Genomic DNA, 12,611 nt, shown 5'->3' with positions numbered 1-12,611 from the left:
ATGCCCACATAAAGATGCCGGTGTCACTGAATTAGTTTAGAAAGCCCTTTAGGGCCAGGAATATATTCCATGTCCTGCTCTTTAAAACACCCAGCCGACTGCACTGCACAAGACATGGAGTCGTGAAAATGGCTATTAAATTGGGAATACATGAATGACAGAACTTTGCCACTTAATACAAAGTGTAAATCTGCCTTTATCACTTCTTTTCCCCAAAAGGCAGCAGGAAAACATTAAACATGATTCTTATGCCTGCGATTATCAAGTTCAGATACTAAGTATTTAAACCCACTTTACAAAGATCAAGATTTTCCGGGCCTGGAGAGATGGCTCAGAAGTTAAGAGCATCGGCAACTCTTCCGAGGTCCTGAGTTCAATTCCCCATAATCATAAGGTAGCTTAGACTTTCTTCCAAAATTATTAAGACTGGAGATAAATTTAAATTTACTTGCAGGATGGAAACAAGATTACAGAGAAAACAAAATATCTGAAGCAAAGTTCTTAAGGACAAAGCCAATGGCCAATAGTATCCTCTTGGTAGTCGAATTTCTATCACCGTGGCCATAGACAACCACAGCTTGGTCACAGGGCTTGCTGAGTTCAGGGCAGTTTCAACTCTGAACTCTATTAACCACTTCCAGAAAAAAAAAAAAAAAAATGTGCGCTGTGCCTCTCAGCTTTAGTGAGCTCCAGGCCAAATCATACAAAACCATAGACGGAACTCTGACCCTCAGGACAGGGCAGGGACCCATTAGCATGGAGCTTCACTAAACAGGAGACCTTGACTCAAAACCTAACACCCCTAAATCGTCCCAACAGGCTCTATGTATCCAACAAAACAGCACATGTTTTATCCAGGACAACAGTAATCATGATGGGAGAGAATTCCAAGGCCTCACAGACTAAGTGACCCAACCAGACTGAATTGGTATAGGAAGTGGCAGGTACTTTCCATCCTGCCTACCAGGGCAAGCACCCTTCCCTGGAGTGTTACACACACAAGCTAAGGCTGGCAAAACGGCGGAGGGAGAGGGGAGGGGAGGAGAGAGGAGAGAGACAGGAGCGAGGAGAGAGAGATGAGAGAGGAGGGAGGAGAGGAGAGAGTTGAGATAGAGCAAAGAGAGAGGAGAGAGGGCGAGCCGAGCTGGACTGGCACCACAGCGATGGGGACCGGGAAATCCCAAGCTTCCCGGCACTTGCCGGTACTTGAGCGCCCCAGTCGCTCGCTAGTCCACTGTCGTGCCGCTCGCTCTCCACCTTCGCGGCAGCCCCCGCGACCCCTAGGCTCGGTCCTACTAAGGGCGGCTCGGGGTCCCGCGGGGCTTTCCCCACTGTCGCTTAGAGTCGCCCCAAAGAAGGGACACAGAACAAACAAACAAGAACACAAAAGCCAAGGCGAATGAACAAACGCGCCCCGAAAGGCGAGGGCGCAGTGAGAGCGATGGTGAGGGCGGCAGGGGAGGAGACCGCGGTGGCGCTGGCAACCCCGGGACTGGGGACGCCAGATGCCCCGACCCCGGCCGTGGCCGTGCCGGAGCAAAGCCACCCCGGTCCCCGCGCCAGGAAGCGGAGGGACCAGCAGCCCGATCCCCGCCCGGCCTCTGCCCAACTTCCGCGCCCCGCTCGGGCCCGCCCCGCTCCCCGCCGCGCCCCGCACGGGCCGCACCAACCTGCGCGGGCGGCCGCAGGCTCTCTCCGGGACGGGACGGGACGGAAGCCCCAGCCCGCGGGCGGCGGGCGGAGTTAGTTGGAGGCTCCGGTTCCCTGGGCGGGCACAGGCTGAGCACGAGGCCGCCGTGGCTGCCCGGCTCCCTCCTCCCCGGTCACGCTCCGGGCTCCGGGACCTCCCGGTCCCTCCCCCTGGGGCGGCTCCCGGCTGCGCCCCAGCCTCCGCTCCGCCTCCAGCCCTCCCTGCCAGCCCAGCGCCCGGGAAGCGCGTGCCGGGTGTCCGGTGCGAGCCCGAGGGGCTGCGAGTCACCTGAGGATCCCCCGAGAGCCTGGAGACGGCCAGGCCCGAACGTCTCTGGGGACGCGACGGAGTCCTGGGTCCTTTCAGGCCGGCTCGGTGCGGTGGCCGAGCCAGCTGCGTGGAGAGAGGCGGAGGACGTTGTTCCAGCTGCTCTCTGCCCGGCTCCGGGTTCCAAGGATGTTTCCTGAGTAAACGGGGACCCCCCCCCCTCCTCTGCGCCCTCCGGGTTGGGGCTCTGCCAGGCCCTGTACACCGGGAGATAGGACACTTGGATTCGAACCCGTAGCAGAGGTGTAATTTCATTCGAAGTTACCTCCCCAGCCAGGTCCCCGAATTTGGGCCACACGCTTAGGCTGCAGGCGGCTTTCGGGCCAGTACCCTAAGACCAGAGACTTTCAACTCCTGACTTCTCACCTCCACCTGCTCCTCAAGATCAGTCAGTTTTGGTGTGCAGAGTCCTGTGCCAGCCACTAAAGTAAGCACACAGGTCAGCCAGACCATCCCCCTCCGGGTGTCACCCCCAAAGCAATTGAAATGGGGATGGATGAGTTACAGTCAGGAATGCTGTGTACTAGAGAGGCTTAGTAGTGCGCGCAAGCAACCGAAAGGCTTTTAATTGAAGTGGTATTTGACTGTGCCCTTGTGCAGTGACTACAGGAGTGAGTGTTCATGGCACCTATTCCCTGCAAAGTCCTTTCTTTCTCCCAGAGTCCCACTTCGTCTTTCAGCTCACCTTTTCCTCATTCCAGCTGCAGCCCTGAACTACTCTGGGTCTCCAGTTAAGCTCTAGTCTTCCCAAGTAACCTGCTTAGATGTCTAGAGTTGTATTGGGCAGGACTGGGAGCTGTTGGAAAGAGGGTCGCTGCAGATGTAGCTCTGGAGGGGTATCACCCACAGTGGGCTGCACCTTCCCACAGTCAGTAATAAGTCAAAAAAATGCCCCACGCGCCAATCTGAGGAGGTCAGTTCTCCCCTTGAGCGTCTCCTTCCTCGATGACTCTATTTTCTGTCAAGTTGACAAATCAACAAACAGACAAACAAACTCACCAGCACCTTGGGAAGCCACCCAACAAGTGTGACCAGGGAGCTACAGCTTCAGGGCACGCCAGTGTGCATGCAGGCCAGCCATAAGAAGCCAACCTTAACACCTGCTCTTCCCTTTGAGAGAAAAGTCCCTCCCCAGAGAGATAACACTAAATTTGGATCCTTTCTGATGTCATAGTCTATCAGTTTAATTTGACTTTAATGGTATGCGCAGACTTAGTGCAAAAGGTGTGCAGCTAGCCAGCCCACAGTGGTAAAATGTCCCACTGTTTTCCACGGTGGGAAAAAAAAATCAGCTAAGAATAAGAGCATTAGCCAGGCAGTGGTGGCCCACGCTTTTAATCCCAGCACTTCGGAGGGCGAGGCAGACAAATCTCTGTGAGTTCGAGGCTAGCCAGGTCTACAGAGCTACACAGAGAAACCCTGTCTCAAAAAGGAATGAGAGGGTTAGTTTGCAGAGAGCAGCGGTGCTCCTGGGCAGTTTCAGAGTGGATGGAAGCACAGATTTCTCAGTAACCCCCCCCCACACACACACACACATTGTTTCCTCAGTCTGCTCTCTTGTGATTGGTGTTCACCCAGTCCTCCAAGCCAATACATCTCCAACAGAACTGCTAGGGACATCAGATGCTGTACCACACTGGAGTTTGTTTTGGAAGAGTGACATTCTGAGCACAAGTAAGTAAAGATGGGCTCATGAAGAATCTTCCTTTTTCCCTTCGGTTGAGCCCTATCTGATAGCCATTTTGTTGTGAGGATGGGTGTGGTGGGCAGCACTTATTCTTCAACTCGTGGGGAACATGTAGGTCTGTGGACTTTCCTGAAAAGAAAAAAGAATAAATGATTTCTCGTGCCACACTTCATGCATGAACTACGAGTGCCCAGCCTTGATTAAGAACAGAAAGCTACGCTGAAACACAAGAATGAGCTGCGACTTGCTTGTCTCCAACACTCAAACTTGCTTATGCATATTTAGAGCAACAAGAGAAAATATTAATTTCAATTTACAAGTCGTCAAAAAAGCACCTTGTGGGCCTCATAATGAATAGCCCTATGATAAAAGTAATACACGCTTGTTCTTTCACAAATAAATTTCCTTCTGTAATACAGACATCTGTCATGGACTCAATTATCTTGCCCAGCATGTGCTGTAAAAGCACATACAGGAAATAATATACTATGCTGCACATTTGAAAGTGATCAGGAGTATGAAGCTCCATGCTGGCGTGTCTTTAATTTCATGGTGTTAAGAAAAAACTATGAGTATGAAATAGCAAGTCCTTCCCTACTGTACTAATTCAATTACCTATCATTATACACATAGGGGGAAAGGTTTTCCTCATTACATGGAATCGCTAGGACTGCTTCCTTGCCCTACTCTACTAACCCCTGTGGGGAGGATGTGCATGTAGAATTTCCTCTGAAAACAAACTACACTCCTGGGCTCCAGGGGTGTGCAGAAGAACAATTCAGCAGAGGATATTCTAAGGACATAAATGATCATTTAAATGACACTAGACTTTTATGAAATGTCTGCATCCCACAGACCTCAAAATTTGAAAAGCAGAATAAGACATAGTTAGGCCAACTCAGATTTGCTTGATGCAATGCAAACGGGAAGGCTGTTTCTCTGCTTCTTTGGCTGGCATACTCCTATCCCTCCCTGCTTTCACTGCAGGGTGCACGCATAAATAAAATAACAAAATATTTCGTAGAAAGCACTGCCAGGTTAAGTGTAGGGAGCCTTATGGAATACTCCATATTACTTTCTCTGGTGTCACTTTAAAATAGACTTGAAAAAATTCTTAAGAGGAATATTTTAATAGCTTCCCAGAGAGTAGAATGTATTATCATTACGGTACAAAGGGCATCATTCATTTTTAATTCTCCCCTCCACAGGTGTTCGCTACCCGGGCTGTGGTTTGCACTTAGAGTGCCTAATTATGATTCATACATCCCACATCCACAGAAACTGGTCTTTCTGATATCGCACAATGCAGTCATTGAGAGCAAGCAAATTCATACAGTTCAGTCCTCATAGCCAGACACAGCCATTCTCAATCTTGTCCACACCTGGGAGATTTAAAAACCCAGCTACCTCAGCCAGGCCTCAGGACCTAATAAAGGGGAAGCCAAAAGGGGTGGGGCCCAAGGATAGGGATTTATTTGGTTTTCCCAGGTGTTATTTTGGGGGGTTTTGTTTTTTTTTTTAATTTCTGTAGCAATAGCAACCATCAGCAGGGGATAAATTGCAAGTAAAAACAAAACTCTTTTAAATACATGAATATGAACTGGTTTGCCTCTTAGATGAAGTTGGCTGTGTTTGCTTTTCTTCTTGTTTTTAAATTACAAATGATGTTAGTATAGTCTGGTAAATTATTTGTATCAAGTTATGTGTTCTCTACCACATTTGATGTTTGGCTAGAATAGTGAGTTTGGTTCAAAAGAAAAATCCAACCAGGCATTGGTGGTACATGCCTTTAATCCCAGCACTCAGGAGGCAGAGGCAGGTGGATCTCTGTGAGTTTGAGACCAGTCTGGTCTACAAGAGCTAGTTCCAGGACAGTCTCCAAAGCCACAGAGAAACCCTGTCTCAAAAAAAGAAAAAGAAAAAAAAAATCTATCACCTCTTCTTCTCTTGGTGGATTAGTGACTGCTACCAAAGCCATAGATCACTGAAGAAAAACCTTCTAGTGCAGTTGGCTCTTACAAATCTTTTCCTTGAGCTATTAAGCCACTATTCACTTTAGCTGCTAAAATACATGTTTGTTTACACTTAATTTTAAAGTCCAAAGTTCAGAAACAAGACAATTACAAGGCTGAGGATGTCATGTAGACCTAGCACTAATGAAGAACCAAGTATTGGATTTTGTATAGGAAGGCTGAAGTTCTTCTGTCAAGTCCATGTAGGTAGTTAATACATACATGCTTGGAAATGAAAACGAGCTGACCCCAAAGGGAATTCATGATAATAAAATGTAATATGTGTATATTATACAAATAACACTAAATTTCCCACATGCAGTTTATTATTGTGGGATTATGGAATTCTGGGGGGTGTCTTAGGTTTCTGTTGCTATGAAGAGACACCAAGACCAAGGCAACTCTTATATAAGGAAAGACATATGATTGGGGTGGCTTACATTTTCAGAGGTTAAGTCCATTATCCTCATGGTGGCACGCAGGCAGACCTGGTGCTGGAGAAGTTGCTGAGAGTCGAACATCTTGACCTTCAATCAACAGGAAGAAAACTGAGACATGTGAGTACATATGAGACCTCAAAACCCATCCCCACAGTGAAACACTCCAACAAGGTTACACCTACTCCAAAAAACCACACCTCCTAATAGTGCCACTCCTTATGAGTGAGCTTTTGGGGGCCAATTACATTGAAACCACCACATTTGGGGATCAGGAGGCAAAGAAAAAATAATCTGTTGATAGAAATTGGATATAGAATTCCCTTCTTACAAGAGCAATGTGTCCCAAGGCCTGTGGGATACCTAAGACTGCAGATGCTACTGAGCACCATAGATCTTACTATACGCACATATGTCTGCAATAAAATTTAAGTTATGTATTACTAAGAAGTTAATCATGACTAATGATAAAGCTGAATAATTATAACCATATTCCTGTATAATTTAGACTTTTAGACTTTTGCTAATTGGATAATTGTTTCTGGAATTTTCCATTTAGTATTTTAGGACAGGAGGTGATGGGTAATTGAAATCACAAAAAAAGAAAAAGCACAACTAAGGAGGAACTGTTGTGTTGTGTTGGAGAATCTCAAGAGGCTATAGGTTCAAGGCCAATAAAGTCTACTGCTTCCCCTCCAGAGAGGAAGATTTGCAGAGATTTCCAGTAATCTAAGAAACTGATACAGCACTAGTTATAGGGACTGAATTGCCAATGAATATCTAGAAGGTTCTGGAAATCAATGTGTCTTGACAATCCTTTCAAAGTTTTGTTTCTTTTTATTTGGGCTTTTTTCCTTTGAAATGTATTTAACTCTTCACTAACTGGATTGATTTTTTTATTATTGTTTTATTAGTTCAAATTAGAAACAAGCCTGCTTCACATGTCAATCCCTGACCCCCCTCCCTCCCCTACTCCTCTACATCCACCAACCCCCAACCCATCCCCCCTCTGCTCCCCAGAGAGGGTAAGGCCCTCCATGGGGGATCCCCAAAGTCTGTCATATCATCCTGGGCAGGGCCTAGGCCCTCCCCAATGTGTTTAGGCTGAGAAAGTATCTGTCCATATGGGATGAGCTCCCAAAGTCCTTTCTTACTCCCTGGATAAATACTGATTCACTACCAGAGGCCCCATGGAGTGCAGAGGCCTCCTCACTGACATCCACTTTCAAGGATCTGAATCAGTCCTGTGCTGGCCTCCCAGCTATCAGTCTGGGGCCCTTGAGCTCCCCCTTGTTCAGGTAAGCTGAGCAGTGGGTTTCACCAGTGTGGTCTTGATCTCTTTGCTCATCACTCCTCCCTCTCTGCAACTGAGTTCCAGAGTTCAGTTCAGTGTTTAGCTGTGGGTGTCTGCTTCTGCTTCCATCAGCTACTGGATGAAGGCTCTAGGATGGCATATAAGGTAGTCATCAGTCGCATTATAGGGGAAGGGCACTTAGGGTAGCCTCTCCACTATTGCTCAGATTACCAGTTGGTGTCATCCTTGTAGATCTCTGGACATCTCTGTAGCGCCAGGTCTCTCCTCGAGCCTATAATGACTCCCTCTATTATGGTATCTCTCATCCTGCTCTCCTCTATTCTTCCCCCACATCAACCTTCCTGTTCCCCCATTTCCTCCTCTCTTCTTTTCCCCCTCTCTTTCTCCCCTCCCTCTCCCCTACCCCCATGCTCCCAATTAGCTCAGGAGATCCTGTCACCTTCCCCTTCTCGGGGGACCATGCATTCTTCTCTTGGGGTCCTCCTTGTTAACTGGATTGATTTTTGTCTAAGGAAATAAAAGGATGTCATATTTGTCAAGTGCACAAAATACAAAATTATACAGGTGTATCAAATTAGAAAGACGAGAGATTCTTTTTAAAGCATCCATGTGTATGATTTCAGTTTTGCCAAGGAAAAACATAGATTTCCAGATTTTTTCAAAATAACTCTATAATACATTTATTGTTGGAAGTCAATGGAATTTTCAAAGCTATAATCTATCTACTCTGTCATAATATTCTGTTTCTTGTCAATAACTTGGAAACTGAAGCAAATATACTACACAAATAGTTTTCCATTTTTTTAAAAATATACTTGCATTATTTTCTCATTCTGCAGCTGTAGATTTGTGTCTCTATTTTAAGTTCTTGGTAGGATGGCATTAGAGACTTGGTTTCAACAAGAAAAATTCCCAGATGTGTAAAGAATGACATATTTTCTAGTCATATTCAGCGGCAAAATATGTCACACAAGAGTGCTGGTTTTCTTTTTAATTATCATTATTTCATTACAAATAAGAAAAAGCTTTTTCAGAGCTAGTGTGCAAGAAATCAGAATAACACACTTTTGTTATTATTTACTGTTGCTAATGTGCTGGCTGATGTGCATATTACTTCATTCCAACCCTCAAGTCCTTTCTTAAACAGAAGGGAGGTGGTTTAAAGACTGCAGGCTTCCTTCAACATGAAAAATAATACAGAAAGTACAGAGGACTGCTCCAAGATTCAAGTCTCAGATACCAGAAACATATCACTATAAGAAACTACAGCTTTTGGTTTGATATTGTTGTTTTATTTTATCTTACTTTTTTGAGACAGGGCTTCTCATTGTAGCTTGCAGCTTTGGCTGGCATTGAACTCACAGAGATTCACCTGCTTCTGCTTCCCTGAATGCTGAGATCAAAGGCATGTGCCACCATTGCCTAGCCAAACAGTAATTTTTCAAGGCCAAAATTTTCCCAGTTCATGAACTACAGACATGACACTGTTCCCTGCTTAGAGAGATATTGTGCCAGGGTGAGGGACTGGTGTGAGTCGTACCCTGCCGAGTCTCTTCAGGACAGGAAGTCTAAGGTATCAGATGCTTACAGACCTCCAGTAGGTACAGAGGGATTGGATAAGTCACAACCTGGCCAGGGGCACTTAGGTTGTTTTCTACTAGCAAAGCAGTAAAATAGAAATGGTCAGTGATGGAAGTATGGGTGTAGGGTATTGTTGCAGAGTTTTCTTGTCCGCCTGGTCCTGCCACCCTTTCTCAGCCCCAAATAAACACAAAGACTTACATTAATTATGAAACCGTTGGACAAAGGGTAGGGCTTTTTATTGACTAGCTCTGTCTTAATTATTAACCCATTTCTATTAATCTATGTATTTTCACGTAGTCTTATCTTACTGGAAAAGGGTCCGTACTGCTACTCCTTTGTGGTCTAAGTGGCGACTGTCCCTGGCAGACTCTTCTGCCTACCTTTCCCAGATTTCTCCTCGTCTCCTAGTCCTGCCTATCTGCCTGGCCAAACAGTGTTTTATTCATCAACCAATAAGAGAAACATATATACAGAAGGACATCCCCCATTAGGTTTGAATAAAGGATTCTAAAGCTAGCAATGACAAATAGCCCAGGTCAAGTTTGTCCCCCTGCATTGGAAGCATTTTTTTTAATCCCTATACCATGATCTTTGCTGAGTGAATGAAAGGTGTGGGTGATGGTTGAAGAAGAGCTGTGAAGACCATTTGCAGTGACTGTGACACTGAGGAATGATGAGATCTGTAGAGCAATCTAACATCAATGCAGAGGGCCATTGCCTCTGTTAGTCTTCTCTTTGCTGAGGCAAAACATCTGACAAAAGTAGCTGAAGGAAGGAAGGTTTTGCTTTCGCTCACAGTCAGAAGGAACAGTTAGTCCGCCATGACAGGAACACACAGCAACTAGTGATGTTGTTTCTACAGTCAGGAAACAGAAAGACCGATGAATGCGGATGTTCAGCTAGCTTTATCCTCTTCAGTACAGGACTGTAGCCCATGGAATGGCACAGTCCCCATTTAGGACAAGTCTTCCAAGTTCCCTTAGACTTTCTGGAAACACACATGTAGACATATCCACAATTGTGTTTCTATAGTGATTCTGAATTTCTCAAGTTTCCAGTGAAGATCAACTGTCCCAGAGGGGGAATGGGAAATCCCAGGACAGATTTGTAGACCATGCCGTGATGCTTCCAGTGCTTAGGAAGAGGAACCGGCAAAAGGAGCACTTCTTCTGTCAGTCTAACTAGCTGACTGGTTAGAATATGTGTGTGTGTGTCTCCTAATAATATACACTAAGATGTCAGACCTACATACATGTATGACTTTTTAAGAAATATATCCTTTGTTGTTCTGTGTTGCTAGGTTTGTAGAAATCTATTAAGGCAACAATAGAGAAATGCAATCCAGAATCTACTATGAGCACTGTGGTCCATGCCTCTTCACCTTTGGCTCTCAGCACCTCATGTGGGATTAACGTTAACAACAGTGAAAAGACGGTAAAAGGGAGGGCAGAAGAAAATACTCATTTGTCACCAATACTGTTAGAAAAGAAAGAAAATTCTTCAGTCAAGACGTTGTCAGTAGATATACAGTTGGGAGAACAGAGAATTTATTCAGATGGTTGTTGGGTCATGCTGGTGTAGAGTCTTTCTGAACTGTGTCTGAGAGTCAGTAGAAGCATGGGGGAATGCCTTAGTAGTTCATGACCCTTGCTCATCTCCAAAGACACTCTTTGTCAAAAAGCATGGGCAAAGACTTCCAGATTATTGTTCTTTATTCCAAATAGTTTGGGCATTATCCATGTGACCTATTATCTGCTCTCATAATCTTACCCAGGTGTCTAAAATCTCACCTCACCATCCATCATTTTAAAATGTATCACAACTACAATGGATGTATCCTGGTACACTTAAATAGCAATAAAATAAACACATAGAAATATACATGACTTAAAATGTAGAATATTGCGGGAAACTCAGGGGACTGCATGTTTACCCTCAGTGGTATACTTCTTTCCTCAAAGGTGAAGAATATCTGGAGATTTTAAGTCCTTTCTTGCTATTCTTTGCCGATTTTCTGTATTTGAATGTTTTTCTAAGTGTATCGGTAGTGAAAAAATGTTATAACCCAAAGCAACTCACAGGAGAAGGGTTTATTTGGCTCGAGATTCTGTTTAGGGAGGGGTCTTTGATGTCAGGAGAGTTAGGGAGGGGTCCGTGGTGTCTGAAGAGTTGAGTCTGATATGTCGGGAGTTATGGAGAGAGTTAAGGAGGGGTCCCTGATGTCAGCAGAGGCACAGCAGCAGGTGGCTGGAGCATGAGGCTGAGACCTCACAGCTCTATCTACATTCAAGAAGCAGACAAGAAACTAGAAGTAGATGAAGTTGTAAACCCTCACAGCCCTCCCCAGTGGCACACTTCCTCTATCAAGACTTATAAAAGCCCCATAATTTCTTCAGAGCCACCAACTCTGGACCAAGCATTAAAATATGTGAGCCCATGGCTGGGGGGTGTTTTTCACTTGAATCACCATACTAAACAATGTGTAATTGTTTTTTTGATCTTTTGAAGCAAATAAGAATGAAATAGTTATAGTGGCAAACAAAACAACTCACAAGGAAACCTATATAAGCACATACATATAACTAACAAAATGTATGTATATATGAATATGTATGTATCTATGTGTACATAAGTTCTTTTGCAAATTATTATTATTTGTTTACCAATAATTAACATATTCTAGAGTGCTTTATATGTTGATTCAGTCCTTCACTGATTTTCATCTCTTTTTTTAATAGACCAAAGGAGCATCTCAAGGACAGAAGTACTGAGCCATGAGGTTTCTTATTGTGCAGTTTTACCAGGTAACAAAAAAATGTTTTCCAGACAGGTGGTGGTGGCGCATGCCTTTAATGCCAGCACTCAGGAAGCAGAGGCAGGCAGATCTCTGTGAGTTTGTGGCCAGCCTGGTCTACAGAGTGAGTTCAGTTCCAGGACAGCCAAGGTTATAAAATGAAACCTATCTTGAAAAACCAAAAGGAAAGAAAAAAATGTTTTCCAAAGTAATTCATCCTTACTAGTGTTCTACCAACAACGAAACCTTACTAATGATGTTTCTCTCTTTGTTTTCATCCCTATCCTGCCAGAAGCTTTAATCTGGTTCTCTCAAAGGCTGCTTTCCACAAGTGTTTCCTCACAATCTAAACCGGGTTTCAGCTGAGATACTCAGCCACTTATTACTGTCTACACAATAAATGCAAATTCTTGGCACTTTTTGAAGATCCTCATATTTACTTTTCTCAAAAGCTCTTTGTGCTAGGTCAGCCAGTTTCTGCATTGTTGTCTGTTTCTCATTCTTTAATCCATGTATTCCTCTTTGCCCTTGGGATTTTGTTACTTAAACTTCCCTGCCTAGAATCCATCCCTTGTCTCTCTGCACCTAAATAGGAGTGGTTCTCCGGAAGTCACATTGGTACCCACCCTTTCCTGTGGTTCATACCCTGCTCATTTCATGGGCGTGTCTCACAGCTTCCCAGCACCATCCATGCCATTCATCATAGGTGACAGCAAGACTGGGAATTCACATGTCATGAATTTATGGTGTATTGTGGAGGAAAAA

The 12,611-nt window shown here is 44.8% G+C and overlaps 1 protein-coding gene and 1 long non-coding RNA gene across 3 annotated transcripts in view; one reads left to right on the top strand and one right to left on the bottom strand.

Moving 5' to 3' along the window:
- Pam (peptidylglycine alpha-amidating monooxygenase) overlaps positions 1-1,793 on the bottom strand; it is a 265,814-nt gene extending 264,021 nt beyond the window's left edge. For both annotated transcript variants that reach the window (XM_027397706.2, XM_035441157.1), the window contains exon 1: positions 1,671-1,793. The gene's annotated coding sequence lies outside the window, so the exon portion shown is untranslated. The remainder of the gene's footprint in view (positions 1-1,670) is intronic.
- Positions 1,794-1,854: 61 nt separating this feature from the next.
- On the top strand, positions 1,855-11,927 carry LOC118238436. The gene is made up of 3 exons (XR_004768761.1): positions 1,855-3,691; positions 6,165-6,273; positions 11,791-11,927. It is a non-coding gene; the product is annotated as an uncharacterized LOC118238436 (long non-coding RNA).
- The last annotated feature ends 684 nt before the right edge of the window (positions 11,928-12,611 follow it).

This window comes from Cricetulus griseus, chromosome 2 (assembly GCF_003668045.3).
Source record: "Cricetulus griseus strain 17A/GY chromosome 2, alternate assembly CriGri-PICRH-1.0, whole genome shotgun sequence".
In the NCBI taxonomy this organism is placed as follows: Eukaryota; Metazoa; Chordata; class Mammalia; order Rodentia; family Cricetidae; genus Cricetulus; species Cricetulus griseus.
Note: the sequence above shows the minus strand (reverse complement) of the source record. Positions and strands in the feature narration are given on the sequence as shown.